The sequence below is a fragment of the Lissotriton helveticus genome, chromosome 7 (genome assembly GCF_964261635.1).
Source record: "Lissotriton helveticus chromosome 7, aLisHel1.1, whole genome shotgun sequence".
NCBI lineage: Eukaryota > Metazoa > Chordata > Amphibia > Caudata > Salamandridae > Lissotriton > Lissotriton helveticus.
Window position 1 is genome coordinate 267188477 of NC_136068.1, and position 16915 is coordinate 267205391.

General features: G+C 43.7%; 4 non-coding genes across 4 annotated transcripts; all 4 read right to left on the minus strand.

Moving 5' to 3' along the window:
- Positions 1-3395: 3395 nt before the first annotated feature.
- On the minus strand, positions 3396-3613 carry LOC144771224 (small nucleolar RNA SNORA73 family). The gene has a single exon (XR_013599178.1). It is a non-coding gene; the product is annotated as a small nucleolar RNA SNORA73 family (small nucleolar RNA).
- Positions 3614-4063: 450 nt separating this feature from the next.
- Positions 4064-4283, minus strand: LOC144771225 (small nucleolar RNA SNORA73 family). The gene has a single exon (XR_013599179.1). It is a non-coding gene; the product is annotated as a small nucleolar RNA SNORA73 family (small nucleolar RNA).
- A 2563-nt stretch (positions 4284-6846) lies between these two features.
- LOC144771298 (small nucleolar RNA SNORD2) lies at positions 6847-6917 on the minus strand. Its single transcript, XR_013599242.1, has one exon. It is a non-coding gene; the product is annotated as a small nucleolar RNA SNORD2 (small nucleolar RNA).
- A 248-nt stretch (positions 6918-7165) lies between these two features.
- On the minus strand, positions 7166-7236 carry LOC144771297 (small nucleolar RNA SNORD2). The gene has a single exon (XR_013599241.1). It is a non-coding gene; the product is annotated as a small nucleolar RNA SNORD2 (small nucleolar RNA).
- Positions 7237-16915: the final 9679 nt, after the last annotated feature.

Here is a 16915-nt window from a genome sequence, read left to right on the forward strand (position 1 = left end):
AAGTTTACTAATAGAACAAAAAAGAGATAAGACAAAGAAATTAAAGACAAAGTGGTACACATACAAAACAAGATGGAAGGGAACTTACCAGACATTGGGGAAACAATGCAGTGAAGTGAGTCATACATAACAAGATACAAGGAGAACGTGGGTATGAACATCAGCGTCGAGAACTGCGCAGGGAAAACCCAAGAAACAGGGAAGAGAACAAACAAGAAAACAATTAAGGTTTGCTCAGTTCCATAGCTTCTCCTTTGTTAACATAAAAGAATTTCCGACGGTCAGCTGGGTCTTCTGTCCATATCAGTCGCTTTCAAAAAGCACTGATGAATCTCAATGATGATCTGAGGTCTTGAAATTCCTTTCACCGGTTGGCGGTTGGCTTGGAGACATCTTGACTGAAGAAGAGTTTGTGGCCAGACCAGAGCATCTGCTTGTGTTGTTTGGCAGCGATGCCATAAGATCAGAGTACAGCAGGAAGTAAGTGATGATGCCACTTGGTTTGGATGAAGAAGATGTGTTCTGAGGTCCTAACCTGTGCGCCTTTTGAATATCAAGATCCATAGATTTCGACAGACCAATGATTTGCAGAACTTAAGCCTTCAAGAAGGAGATCATGTCTGAGCCTTCAGAACCTTTCGAAATTCCGTAAATGCGTAGGTTGTTACGCCTATTATGATTTTCTAAATCCTCTGTAGTCTTCTTAAGTTGAGTAACTTCTTTAGTGAGGATGTCGACTCGGGCAGCCACATCCTGTGCATCACTTATTTTTTATTCCACATCCGACAGTCTTGACTCCAGGCCGGACCATTTCTCTTCAATTCTCCGGAGTGTAGCAGTGGTGTCCATCATGAAGGGTCTAATATGGCGTAATTCGTCCATGATGTCCTCTAACGTCAGAGGAAGAGGTGATTTTGATGGGGAGGATGGGTCTTTTTTGGCGTGCTTGTTAGTGCTAACAACTGAATCTTTGCGACCTCCAGAATTGGACCCAGCAGCCCCATGGGGCTTGTTTGAGTGTGGAGAATCCATGGTGGGGCACAGTGTGCTTCACAGTAGAAGATAGGTTCTCCTAGGGCATAAAATACCAAGGTAGCAATTAGTATAGCCAATTAGAGAGGATATCAGCAGTCCTCATCCAGAGCTTGACTGAAAATTGCTGAATAGCCTTAGTGCCTCAATAGAGAAAAAGAGAGAATATATTGACACACAATAAAAAATGTGAGCGTATCATCATTTAGATGTGTCGTCCTCTCATTTTGACCCAAGTTGAAGAGAGAAATTTACTTTCAGGGACTTCGCGGCATAGTCTCTGCTGAGGTAAATAGCGGATATTAGAAAAAGACAAAATGGCGGCTGCAGCGCAGGCCGGACGAGGTGATGGAAAAAAGAAAGAAAAAAACATAGTCACAAAAGACCAAGAGGTCAAAAGAAACTTGCCTCAGCAAACAGCACAGCTTCTGCCAGAGGAATTCATTATTTTCCCCTCACTCCGAGCAGGAAAACCAGCCCTTCGGAGAAAAACGCTTCTCCGTGTCACTGAACCGATTCACGAAGCGGCCATTTTGAATCGCCACTGCCGTGCGTCTCCATTCCATTGTGTTTTGATTGACTTCTTTCAAAGAAGGAAGTACGGAAGGCATCATTGAAACTAATAGGAAAACCAAAAAAGCCTCCTATCTCTGGTCATTTAGTATTGCCACAAAGTCCTAAGTCACTGAGGTGCTGCAAGACAGGTAGTGGAGCTATCAGGGACCTTTGTTTCATGCATTCTGTGGGAAGAGAATGAACAAAAGGTCACCGTACACCTGCCTTTGGATGTGGTTACTACAATCTGCTATAGTTTACGTTTCATAAGTTAATGCCATGAACTCTGTTAGTCTGTCATTGCCAATACCAGCACCTACAGGGATGATGGAGGAGTACACCTGCTGTGCATGCCTGATTTCAGTGTGGATCCTGGCTCTACCATCTATGAAATTTTCCCTTTACTTACCTAGGATGCACTACTTTTATGCGGATCAGTTATATTGCGCACCACAGCATATGTATAAAATGAAATTGATGAATGGCCACAGTTGCATGATGTGTGTCTCAGGTTTTGGGGTCAGGTAGCATGTGGTTCGAGTCAGCCCAAATTTACAGGCCTTTTGGGAAATAATGTTTCAATAGATGTTAGATCTGAGAGGTTCCAAAGTGGATCTAGATAGATCAGTGGCAATGAATGGAGGGCACTGAGGAGCTCTGGGCATAACAAGAGGCGACAGTTTTATCCTATTTATGAGCACTTTGACTATACAGGCATTAATAGTAAGGGCTTTGAAAAGTTAAGTAAAAAACAGCTGCATTGGAGTGGAAGGAGAGCGTATATTACTAAGTTAGACATGTTTTAGAAGGATACCTGTCTGCACAACGGTTTGGTGAGTAACATGCCCTTCGTCCTGAATAATGCCACACATAAAGACATATAAAACAAGCATTTACAATGCAACGGTTTCGCCTTGCATTGTAAATGCTTGTTATACGAAGATATGCAGGATCGACAAATAATGCAGATGATGCAATCCCCCCCCCCCCATTGGCATCACAGGGCTTCAGCCCCCACTCAATCCCCTCCCTCCCCCCTCGTGTGTGGCATCCCGGGCCCGCTCATAGCTGCACCCGAGCACTTCACAGGTCGTTAAAGACCTTGTGCATGTTAATGGGGCTTTGTTGTTGTTTCGCCCCTTCTAAGAGCCCCTGCAGCTCGACTCTGCCGATTGCCGGCAGAAGGCATCTCATCCCGCGACACCTACGGCTGGGGCGCGACACAGTAATGTGTCGCGCCACACAGTTTGGAAAGCTGTGCTCTAGCATGAATACCAAATTAGCTTGCGCAACTGCCAATTCTAGCTTTACACTCCTAACAGCACTATTAAAATCCAGTGAGTTACACACCAGCACTGCAGCTCCTCACCCAGAATTCAAAATTGAAGAGCGTTGTGGCCAGTCAAAGCTGCGTTCCACCTACGGAAAAGCCAAATTGGATAAGTTAAGACTCGAAAGTATTGGTATACACAGCTACATTCTCAATCACAAGTTATTTCCACCCGTTTCTGAGCAGTGTAGTTGGCCTCATAGCAAGAGCTGAAGACAAACATTCACTCTAAACGGGTGTACCTGGTTTACCACATGGCAACAGTGTCAAGAGTTAAGAACCATTCCAAGAGTCAGTATGGTGGGCGAGACATTCTTTGTATATAAAGAAATACACAATATGCATGGTTGAAGCAGCCATGTTGACAAAGCAGATGTTTCCAAGCACCAATACCCTGAGCCATAGGTTATTCAAGAGTCCCTCCTGCATTGAAGTATATGCACGGGTTTATGTAGCCTCATCACGTATGCAACTGTGGAAGTGTATCCTGCATGGTTTGTCTCCTCAGTCATGGTCCGAGGACTGAGAAGTCGTAGGAATATACAGGATGCAGCTCAGCAACCCAAGGGCTGCGAACAAAGCTCGCTGTCCAACGGCGTGGAAAGGGACTGTACGTCATGGGCCAAGGGCCTACGCTCCCATATGCCACTAGGACAGAGCTGAGGGAGAGCAACCTCCCCCAGGTATCCCTGTTGGGTCACAAATGGCATGAAGCATTACATCCCACCAAAAAAAAAAAAATACCATTGCTAAAAATGAACATACTTTGAGACTCAACCTAACAAATTTGTATCCAAGTTCACTTGACTGACAGAACCCAAAGACTTGTTAATTCACTATGCAGCAACACTTCCGACACGAACTACATACAACAGCACTTGTAGACTATGCAGCACCGCACTTTAAGTAGATATCTAAATTACACCATGCAATCTTAACACTCATAAGCACAACAGATAGTAAGTTTAGTAGATTTAAGTAATTACTCTAGGACTTTGGGATCTGCCACTTACCCAGAAGCGTGAAGATTGTTAAGCTAAAGAAGAAAAGACAACTATTAGTACAGGCAAGATTCACAAACAAATATTTGCCCCCACCACCCCAACAGCAAAGGACTATATTACAACACATCAACCACATACTGCATTGTGTACCCTGTATGGTTTGTCTCCTCAGTCATGGTCCGAGGACTCTGAGAAGTCATAGGAATATACAGGATGAAGCTCAACAACCCGAAAATTGCGAGCAAAACTTGTTCTCCAATAGCGTGGAACGGGACTGTACGTCATGGGCCAAGGGCCTACGCTCTCATATGCCACTAGGACAGAGCTGAGGGAGAGCAAACTCCCCCAGGTATCCCTGTTGGGTCACCATTACAATTACATGTTACAATCCAAATGAACTAATCACAGCCAGCAAGCCACAGCCAACCCAAACTTGTTGCAACTTCAGTGCATGTGTAGTTTTTCATAGGAAACGTTCAGATTCTGTACAAGTTAAGGATTTCCCCACAGTTGTACCACTATCTTTTTTTAAGTTACTAAAGCGCCTTTTTACTGCAGTTGTGCTATAGTCTATTACATTTTAACTCTTCTCCGGTTTAGCTCAAGTGAAGAGATTAATGACTCGGCACGATGTGCCTGATCTTAAGTACACTTTCTGACCTAACGAATGTATTATACCAGACCGGAGAGCCGTTATGATTCAGACGCAGTACTATGGCAAGCCTTTGTTTGATCATCACTAGGCCATCTGGCCCGTGCAATAAATATTTAGTATATGCTAGGGTCCTTTAATGAAACAGGTTTAAGCTGGTGGGAAACGGACAATCCAGGTACCTGGTGGAAACGAAACACCAACTACCAAAATATATGCCATACAAAAAAAACACCCGTTTTTTTGTAGAATCCACTGCAGAAAAAAAATATAACTCCTACGATAAGAGAACACAACTAATGTAAACTCCTTTCCTCATAAGTGGATCGCTAAAGCCAGCGGAAGTCATCCTTAGCTCAAAGAACCACTTATATGCGCAAGGATAAAAGCAGCAAAACGTGCTCAAAGCACAACAGAAATGTGTTGGGAGAAGTGCCACTTACCAGATTAGGCTCAGACATAACACCTATGAAAAAGAAAATTTGATTTAAAAGACAAAATGAGGCAACACTACAGAAAGCTACGTGGCGAGTTAAATATATGAATTCTCCTATGCTCCCACACCCCACTAGGACGGAGCCACGAGAGCAACATCACAGGGTATCTCGGTTGGTTCACAGGGCACACAGAATGAAGGAAAAACACTCAAACTATAACATTCCATCTTAATCACCACGTTTACCTACAGCAATCAAGGACACAAACTTGACATGTTGACTTAGGGTGATATTTATATGATGTCAGAATGTTTGTGGCATCGAAGATTTGTACATGCTGAGCTGTTAGTTTTGCTTACACCTGCGTGTAGCCTCATGGATATTTTTATGGAGATATAGTATGGTCACCATGATTTGATGGCGATTCCCGTCAGTCATATGACAAGATTTGAGGTAGTGCGGAAGTAACATGGGGTGAGGGACAGGGAGAGCAATGGAGCGGGAGGTGCAGTCGTAGTGACACGACAGGAAAAAAAAAATAATATATATATATATATATATATATATATATATATATATATATATATAGTGAGTCAGACAAAACCATAAACAAACAACACGCAGGACAACGTGTAACGGGCAGGCTCTGTGGGAGAGAACCAAACACCTAAAAGGGACCACAGAAAAGCAAGATGGTACAAGGAGCACTACAAGAAACCAATGAAAAGTGATGGGTGTGCACAAAGCCCACAGGAGAAACAGCAGGTCTCAAATACAGCTCACTACCTAGGCTCGACACAAAGAAAACTAAAGGTTTCCACCATGTGGGACTCTGAACGCAAGTCATCACAGCAGAGAATTAAGCAAGCACTATAGTTTTAATCAATTAAAGTGATCTCTGAACAGAATGTTGGCCACAAAGTAGTGATGAACTACAACTGTGTAGTCGTCGTGGAGCGTGGCCTTTACTATACCCCATCAAGAGTCTGCAAAGTTTAAGGAACGTTACAGAAATTAAGGCTTTTAGGGGAGGACCGAGGTGGTCTGATATTTACCTGCAATTGTGCTGTGAAGAAAGTCTCCCTCTAACGACCTGCGCGTTCTTCGGACATCGCAATGCTGTAAAAAAAAAAACCACAGAAATAAGATTAGTGGAAAGCCTTTACTCCACATTTATTTCGTGGGAGAAAATGTCCAAAGTTTGAGAATAAGCGTTCTGCTAAAGGGGAAGAAGCAACAGCAGATGGAAGTGCAGAGGGAAAAATGTGGCTTAAGTGAGGCTGCAGGGCTGCGAGACCTTATGAATTATTAACGCCCAACACAGTATTACTGATTGCACATATCTCCACAATTGGACACCTGCCTTCTAAACTACCACAGAATTACTAAAAACACGAAGCTCGCTTAAAGGACATTCAGAGGTGCTAAAGAGCCAATTATAAATGGTGTTGCTATACACACACGGCATGAAGAGCATGCCAATTCTGGGACTGGCCTCAAAAGTCTAGTCGCGGTGAAGGAGCTAGGCTAGCTAGCTAGGAGCTAGACACTGCCCCTTTATTTACTCGAGGGGTAAAAACTATCGATGGGATTCAACTTAATAATCAAAGCTTTAATGGCTGCGGCACATCTGGGATCAAGTTAATTTGCACTGGCATCACCAAGCAACTACTCTACTGCTCAGAAAATACAGAATAGGAAAGCCACTGCAGTTGTTCACACTAAAATATTCACTTAGTATGCACTGCTCACGTGAAATGCCCTAGAAATACCTACTTCAACACCCATAATTACGACATGCACAGTATGATGGGTTACCTGGACCCGGGGTGGGCAAAGTGATCAGCGTAAGTTTTATCACCATTTGGTTGTCTGTCCCGAAAGATGTTTAAACCATCATTTCACTTTTCCCCGCTACGCACGCGTTGTACCACCCTTCACTGCCCCGGGTCACAGGCCATGTTTTGGCATTAGTGGAACACGTTAAACGTTAGGGCGGGCAATCCACACACATCCATAACAAAGAGCTAATTACCTGAATTTCATCTTTCACTGATCTTGTAACCCACTTTGTCCGAAAGTCTACCCCTGTAGGAGACAAAGCAGCCATTAAATCCATGTTTTAACAGACACAGGAGCAACACAAGTCAGTTTTAAGTGATCAGCGTAAGGTTTTATCATCATTTGGTTGCAGTCCCGAAAGATGTTAAAGGCATCATGTCACTTAGCCCCCCTGGCGGAACAAGGCATTTCTCGATTCAGCGCATAATATTAGGAGAACCAGGTTTACAAGCCCCAATTTAAGGCTGCGTTCAAAAGCAGCATTCTTTAGCGTTTATATTTTCCGCAAGCGAGCTCGGATTCAATAAAACAGCTTTCCCAAAGTTTCGAGACGCTACGGCTACATCGAGTAAACTTGAATTCACATTGCCAAAAAAGGCGTGTTTACCAGAGACTGCGCATGCCGATAGGCTGATCCATGCTCCATACAAATTAATCTGCGACACTCCCTTCAGAAAAAACACAAACAAGGAAAAATGTGACCATTTTAAACAGTACCAGAGAATACAGACTCACCAGCTAAGCTACACATTGAGTTAAAAGTCCGACACCACACGAGACATCTGGAGTAGATATGCAAGACCCACTTTACATTGAATGGCGTTTCTAGGTGTGTCGGCCACAATATAGTGATGGATCACAACCGTGTAATCTACTGTGGAGAGCGGTCCTTGATCTGCCCCCTAAGAACGGGCTGCAAAGTACCAAGAACTTTACAGCTGTAAAAGTCTCGAGGGAAAAAGACACAAACTATAAAAGGCCAGTGCTGCCTCGTGAGTCCGGTCTGCACTTACATTTTGAAGCAACGATGACCAAGGCCTGATTGATTTATTTAATGCATTTTTATATAGCGCGAACTTTACCCAAGAGTACTTTCCAAAAGAACCAGGTACATTTCATAAGGACTTCGAAGTACATGAGTTAATGGCTAATATGGCCATCATGCTTCTCCCCACCCCAGGAGGGCGAGCCATACCACGGGACAGTGTGTGCATGAGACGAGGCCAACGTGCAATTTATCACACACGTCCATGGATACCTCGACAACCAATGTGAGGTTTGTTACCCCGCAGATTTTAAGTTCTCCATGTAATGTTACCTGCAACTATGAAGAACGGCGGCGCCTGGTTCCGGTTTGCATTCTTCAGTCGCCCCCATGTCAGCAAACTGGAGTATCAAAAGACAATATTTTAGTCTGAGCTCACAATTCGCGTCCGCCAATTCTGCAAAAGGAAAACGTGGTTGAGACGCAGCGCCGGCGATGATTTATGCGCCTCAGGTGGCAGGAGTGACGCAACAGGTGCCGGGCAGTCTGGGAGTTGTAGTCCTAGCCCCCCCTCGGTCCACGATTCCTGCGGCGTTCGCCGGGCTTCAAATGTATTGAAAAGCAGGATACACACACCGTAATCTCGTCTGGCTGCCCAGCCACGCTATTGGCATATGCAAGAATTAAGTCGTACAAAATGGGACCAGTCATAAATCTTTATTCCGATGTAAAAATCACAAAAGATAGTACATGATACATAGAGGTGAGAATGTGTAAGATACAAACATATACAACCTAAAAATGAATTAAATATATTTGGTTCAAGCCTTCCTAGTAAAATTAATGATTACACAATAAATATCTAAAAACTACTAAAACAAATCAGGTCCCGGGCCGGCAGCCAATCACAGCGCGGCCCGGGAAATGACGTCACGGGGGTGTCCCGGGCCGGCCAGCCAATCACAGCGCGGCCCGGGAATGACATCACGGGGGTGTCCCGGGCCGGCAGCCAATCGCAGCGCGGCCCGGGACAAAGGGGCGGGGCTTAAAAAAAGCACCAGAAACACCCCCGAATCGCGTTTTCAAGAGAAAGCACGATTGACAGCCTCTGTCTCCCAATGGCTAGCCTCCATTTATGGAGCTAGCCAATTGGAAACAGAGGCGGTCCAAACATCCCTACTGAAGACAAAAGTTTTCGATCTGGGAGGGGCAAGCCCCTCGCCAGGTCGAAACCTAAAAACGGGCAGTCAAGTGGATGGGAAATGAGTGTAGCAACTCAATGGACTCGGCAAGTATTAAAGAGGGAGAGAATGGGAGAGGTGATGACTTAGTACTGTCTTAATATAAATTATGATGACACTGGTTTTCTTTTTGCTATACGGTTTCTCCCTCCACCTAAATATATTTTCATTTTGTCTAATATTTTATTTGAATATATTTTATTTTATTTGACTTTATTTATTAAAATAGCATGTGTGTCATTTTCCTTACAATTCTTTTCACCTGAAATAATGTACTTATTTCATTAGTTTTTGGAGTTGCACTGCACCTGCTGTACAGCATCAAAAAAGCCAAACACCACAACGACACTGTGACTTGACCAGATCTTACATAATATATTCATGAAAGGTGTATATTAAAAACCTTGACTTTGATATTCTTGGCTGCAGTGTACCTCTATAAAAGAATATTTGCTTACAGCAGCATATAAGCACAAATGCCTAATAAAAATACAGCTTCTCCATAAAGGTTTCAGAGATTTTGATTCAATCAATTTGGTCCACTGTGTCTGCCAAGACTTCACCATATATCTTGTATTTATATACACAACTGTCATATATTCATTTATTAAATGTCATGGCTGTAACTCACACTTTGTTTTAGGCTACAAACTGCATTATTACACTAGATGCTGATGACATCATCCATGAGTATTACATCCTGCCTCACTTTATAACTATAATAAATACCAGCTAGAAACAGTTGGACTCATTTTAGTGTTTGCAATTCATTATTTTGTTTGCCCTTGTTTTATCAGCTAGGCCTGCGTGGCACCCAACCCTCGTCATTGGACTCTAATGTATGTATGTATATATATATATGTATATGTATATATATATATATATATATATATATATATATATATATATATACACACACACACACACAAAGAAGAAAGATTAAAGGAATGTAATGGTTAGGCTACATTTCACTCATACAAAACCATACAACTTCTGCAATAATAGTTCCCTGAGCTAACTATAACTTTTGCCCCTGCAATGCACTGCTTATGACCTCACATATTACATCACTCTTAATGTGGTCAGTGACATCACTGATGACATCATTGATGACATCTCATCATGCGCCTTCTGGCACACTACTTCTTGGTGATGAAGTCCCCTTAGCTACTGATGGTCCTTGGGTGTCAACTACCCCTCCTGTTACCTCCAGTAAGTCCCACACAGTGGGATTGCTGAGTGGTTGTGGAAGGCCACATCCCCTTTCTCCACCACTGTGCAAATGCACCTCCAGGTTGGGAGATGAAGCGCTGTAGGCTCCAGAGGGTCCTTGGGGGCCAACTAACCCTCTTGTTACCTCCAGTAAGTCCCACAGAGTGCGACTGCTGAGATGACTTTGTTCTTTCAGCAATCCTGCTGTTTGGAACTTACTGGAGGTAATAGGAGGGGTTATTGGCCCCCAAGGACCCTCAGGAGTCAAGGGGACTTTATGCCCCATCCAGTAGTGCACCAGAAGGCGCATTTGCAGAGTGGTGGGGAAAGGGGTGGTGCCTCTCACAAGCTTTAAACAGTCCCACTGTGTGGGATGTACAGGATGTAACAGGAGGGGTTGGTGGACCCCAAAGACCCTCAGCACCTAAGGGGACTTCATCCCCCAAACAGTAGTGTGTCAGTAGGCACATTTGCATAGTGGTGGAGAAAGGGGGGGCCTTGGATATCCTCTCAGCAATCCTGCTGTGTGGGAATTACTAGAGGTAACAGGAGGCGTTGTTGGCCCCAAGGGTCCTCACCAGCCGAGGGGACTTCATCCTTCAACAAGTTGTGCACCAGGAGTCCCCTTTGCAGAGTGGTTGAAAATGGGGATGGGGCCTACGGTGACTCAGACACACACACACACACTAACAGTCTTACTCAGACACTCACACACCCACTCACAGACCCACTCAGAGACTCATGCATTCACTCATAGACCCACTCAGAGACTTATACATCTACTCAGACCTGCTCAGACACTCATGTACCTACTCACTTACCCACTCTGATACTCATGCACTCATCCACAGACCCACTCAGACAGACATACCCACTCACAGATCCACTCAGACATTTTTATATACCCACTCACAGACCCACTAGGACACTCATGCACCCATTTACAGACCCATTCAGACACTCACACACCCATTCACAGACCCACTCAGACACTCATGCTCCCACTCACAGACCTACTCAGACACTAATTCACCCACTCAGACTATCTCACACCCACTCAGACCCTCTCTCAGACACTTATGCACCTACTTACAGAACTACTCAGACTCCCATTCACCCTTTCACAGACCCACTCAGAGACTCAAACACCCACTGACAGACCAAGTCAGACACTCACGCACCCATCCACAAAACCACTCACTCACACACCAACTTATAGACCCACTCAAACACTCATGCACCCACTCTCAGACCCTCTCAGATACTCATGCACCCACTCACACATCCACTCACACTAATGCACCCACTCACACACCCACTTAGATACTGCCTCACTCATTCACAAGCCGACTCAGACACTCATGTACCCACTCACAGACCAACTCAGATGACACTAATGCTCCCACTCACAGACCCACTCAAACACTCTCACACCCACTCACAGACACATTCTGAGACTCACACACCCACTCACAGACCTACGCAGAGATTCACTCACCCATTCGCAGATCCAATCAGACACTCATGCACTCACTCACAGACCCACTCAGACACTGACACACCCACTCACAGAACCCCTCAGGCACTCATTCACCCTCAGACAGACCCACTCAGAGACTTACACACCCACCCACACGCACATTCACACACCAACTCACAGACCCACTCAGACACTCAATCAACCACTCACACACCCATTCAGACACTCAAGCACCCACTCACAGACCCATACAGACACTGAAGCACCAACTCAGACACTTACGTACTCACTCACATAAGGGAAGTGATTTACTTTTAAGTTTCAGTGAGTTACACATGCACTTAAAAACACATAACCCCAGTTATACAGTCAGTCTCTCACCCAAACTACTACTGGCATGCTTGTTTACAAAAGCATAGAGCCACTCACACACCCAGTCAGACAGGGAAAGAGGCACTTACACATTCACTCACACATACAAACAGGACTCATGTTTCCAGCAGTAATTGAGCCAGTTGCACACACAGTTACATATGCCAATGCTCACTAACACAGTCAGTAAGCAATCCATTTAGCCACTTACATACACATTTAGAGACCCATAGAGTCACTAAGAGAGCCAGTCAAATACCAACATAGTTACTTAGACATAAACATCACAAGAAAGGCGGATTTGCTATATCCGATCTTCACATCATAAATTGTCTCTTACCTATACACAAACTATACCATATGTCTATATATGTTAACTATTGAGTGCAGCCTTGGTGTAAAATGCTTGTCCACCTTAAGCATTAACCTTAGACAACCTGCCCACCAATGGTGTTACAGAGTGTCACATCCATAAAAAACAAAAACACCAGCGCACATCATGTCCAGTCTCAATAATCCCTGTGCATTCAGCACCATTCTTCAATGCAAGTTTTTGCACAAACACTCCTTTTCAATACAATGGAGCCTCGTAGTGTAGACAAGTTTAAGATTTTATTTCTTTTAAAATCAAGTGCTTCACAGCCGACGCGCGTTTTGCCCCCTGCAGGCTTCCTCAAGGCAAATTTCCAATATGTTCAGCACTGCATTTACCAACACTTATATATTCAATGATCCTTAAAGTATTTCTATCCTTGCAAAACATCAGCAAAAGTTGCAATAAAATTCCTTTAGTTTTACACCGGAGCCATGATAAGTTCCATCGAAAAACGCCAGAGTCCCTTCTCTCTATTCGTCCCGTAGCCGAGTTTCTTCGTTACTTAGACATTCAGTGACACATACACAGAGCCATTTTCCCAAACTGTCAGTCCCTCAAGCGTATTTGGTACATTACATAGACAGGGTGTAGTGCGGTTGAGTTACATACTTCTGTTTTATGTACTAAGAAAGGAAAAATGGAGATTACGCCATGCTATTCATACTTTGATGCATATTAAAAATCCTCATATTGCTAATGGAGCATCAATTTTTTGATGGTCAGGTCGCGATGTGTCATGTTTAATAATCACAAGGTGGCGCAGTGCCACTTAGAGTGGCTTCAAGCCACCTTGTACATATGGCCCGAACCACTGCAGCTCGCTACAGCAAAGGGGCGGGCAATGAGTGTTGAGGTGGGCGTTCAAGCACAACACCCATTGCTTTTGACGCTGCCCCAGATTTGCAAGTCTGAGGCAACCCCAAATCTCCAAAAAGGAGGCAGTAGGTTGGCCATACAAGGAGTACTATTTACATTTCTCCGCATATTGGGCTCTTCCTATGTGTGGTGCATTCTGCAGCTCACATAGAAACAGAAAATCTCATTGAGATATTGTTTTTGTGCAGGAAGGTGTCCCATTATGCACAAAAACTATCACCCTTGCAGCACAGGCACACTCTGAACATGGCAGCAGGGTGCACAGGTAACTTAACACAAGCCCCATGGGAGGTACATGGGTGGACCTTATCTCATATCCATACGGTGCATCGCTGTACTGTAAAAATGTCAGACTGCGACAACGCCAAATTTGGCTCAGCTCCACAGTCTGGGATTTTTGGGTACATATGCCCCTATGTTCTGTATGACATTACATAACACACTGCACATATGCCACAGTAGAAATGGAGTTTTCATGCTGTATCTGACCTGACATATCAACATTGTAATATGTTGTATACATGCGAAACAGAGTGTGAAGGAAGACAAAATGTACAATACTTACCATCTTGTCCGACAATGATGAGGCCCAGATTGTCCAAGAGATCAAAAACTGGAACAGCCAGATGAATGCCTTAAATGCATCCTCCGGCATGCGCACCTCCCTTCCTTCACCATACAGCTTCCCCCACAGTCTTTTGTACTCTATGAAATAAAAACCCACCCAAAACTGATAATAACTACCCTATGAATAACTATACACCCAGTAGACAGACACCCGACAAAACAAGAGTGCAAACACAAAATACACGACAAATATGTGACACAAGACTTGACAGAGACAGTTGGGACAGAAGACTATACACAGCAACTACACTTTTGACCGAATAACTGTGAAAAATCAGGGACACTCGGTTTAAACTGGGCCAGCTGATTTTCCGCCGGTAGGGTATCGTCGGGCCCAGTCACCGAAGCCTAAAACACTGGGGCAGAGGTAACAACCTAACCCCCAGCGAGGCTCTGCATACTTCTTCCATCCCTACCCACTATTGCCTGCATGCAGCAGCCAGAGGGGGGTTTGGAAAACACTGCTGCTGGGCCGGTCCGACACATGGGGGCCGAGGTGTGAATGGCTCGAGAGCTGGAGCAACACCTGGCCCCCAGCAACATGTGATCATTATCGGCTTGTGGGCATGAGATACAAGGGCTTTGTGTTATAGAATTGTTTAATTTTACATGAGTTGATATAATGAATTGGGGATCATAAAAGTTTGTGATGCAAAGTATTGTTACAGAAACATTCTGCCTAACAACCCTGATGACTAGCAAGAGAATATAAAAAATGCTTGTTTTTTTAACAAACATTGGAATTCCGGTCACCTCAGGTGTACTGCCTGCTAGAAAAGATATTGACAAGTTTTGTTTACTAAGTAAGTGAAGGGCACATGGAGAGAAAAGGAAACACCTTAAAACAATAAATGTAGGAGAACAGTAACAGACTCCACGGGGGTGGGAGGGCAGCCATGTGGTGGGATTGACGGCTGTGCACAGAAAATGCTTTCCAGTAAAATTGTTTTTGTAGTAGACTTTTTGAGCTGAAATTATTTTTAAATGAAATGTGTCCTCCCTTGATGCCCCCTGAATAGCAGTTTCTCGCTGCGGTTTCCTACCATAAATACCTACATTTATAGTGTTTCTCAATCACAAATCTGTGTTTTAGAAAGCTACAATAGGGTCGCACATCTGAGAGCATAGAAATGTGAATTAATTAATGTATTTCTTTTAAGTGTAGAAAACATGTTATGATTCGGGTGCAGCATCTAACTTTTATTTCTGAAACACATGTACCTCGTCCTTACTCTGGTCCCATCTCACCTTTGATTAAAAGGAGGTAATATCTCGTAGTCCCATTCCTCCAGCACCCCCTGCTTAGGGACTCATGACACCACTTCCTGGGCCAGCCATGTCTTGCTCCCACGCTGGCCAGATTACCTCACATTTGGAGTAAGCACAGATTCTAGAAATAATTTCTTGGAGGTTGGTAGGATGCGACTTTGCAAAAACGGTTTTGTGAAGTGCCTAGTATTAATGTTACTACTAGTTCTTATATGGGGATGACATGACTCGTCTTTATCACTATATATTGAAACTACATGTTCCTGTTCATGGCACTGGCACAAATATACTGATTATTAGAGCATAAACCAGAGAGGTACACTCTCTATATACCATGCATCAGTGAAGAAAGCGAGCAATAATAAAAGCGAAGCATTCCATAAACACCGATAAAACACTGTTTCTTCTGGTTTTTATGGCGCGAAAATGAGTAACCACTGAAAATCACTGTTTTTTTAAGGTATTGAAATCACTGGAAAACACTGGGAAAAAAACACCAGAATTTACCAAAAATAGAAACTGAAAACTGGAAAGCCTAATTATGTTATATTTTAGTCTGTGAAGAAATTGGAGATGATGGCATCCCTCCACCTTGTTGCTACTGATGTACTTGCAGGTTGCCTCAGCTCCTCTTCTCCTTCCTCTCCATCATATGGATGTTCCGGTTCTACATTGTCATCTGGTAATGGTACATTTGTCCTGACACATATGTTGTGGAGGATGCAACATACAAGGATGATCTTGCAGACCAGGCGTGGGGAGTAAAACAATCGAACCCGAGCTACATCCAGACAGTGGAATCAGGAATTTAGGACTCCAAAGGTACTTTCCACAATAGACCTGGTGCAGCCAAGAACAAGATTGTAGGCAATCTGTGCAGTGTCCCCTCTGGTGTCCCCGCAGTGTCATCACCCATGGCATCAGTGCATATCCTTGGTCAGCTGAAAACAAGGAAAATGGTGTCACATTAGTCAGCAATCATGATATTAGTGAGAATTACATTAGTCACCATTATGTCCTATGTCCAGCTTTCTACATAGACCTTGCAAATAGTCATGTACATGCCCTGAAACAGCATCAAATACATACAAGTGTCAATTGTCAATAGCCTACACATTACTACACAGCCAAATTATTTGTTCCCTGTGATACATCAATTTCTTGAGATTCAGCTAAGTGGCAATGCCTTGTAGGATTTGATTACTCACCAATGACAATGTGTACTTTAAAAGTTCTTAGGCAATTGTTTTGCATGCTTTACTTGTGTGGCTCTATGGGTACCACTTCAAAATATGAATCCTCATTCTTACAACTACATGATACATGCCGGTAGCTTTTGGAGTTTCTTCCTTCTGGCACACATTTTTGTTGCACTTTTTAGTGCATCTACATATTTCTATATGCCAAGCATGGGCATAAAAGTGGATTATGTGGCCATGTTGCTACATCTTTTGTCCTCGGTTTAGTGAGAAATTGGGGCAAAAGGGGATGAAAAAATGTTCAGGGCCTTGGAAGTACTTCACATTCTCTGATGGATCTTGCACCTAGATTTTTGAGCGAGGATCAATTTAGAGGGGGGAGCGGAGTAAACGGCACACATACAGTTTGGCAGCCTCTACAAGCTG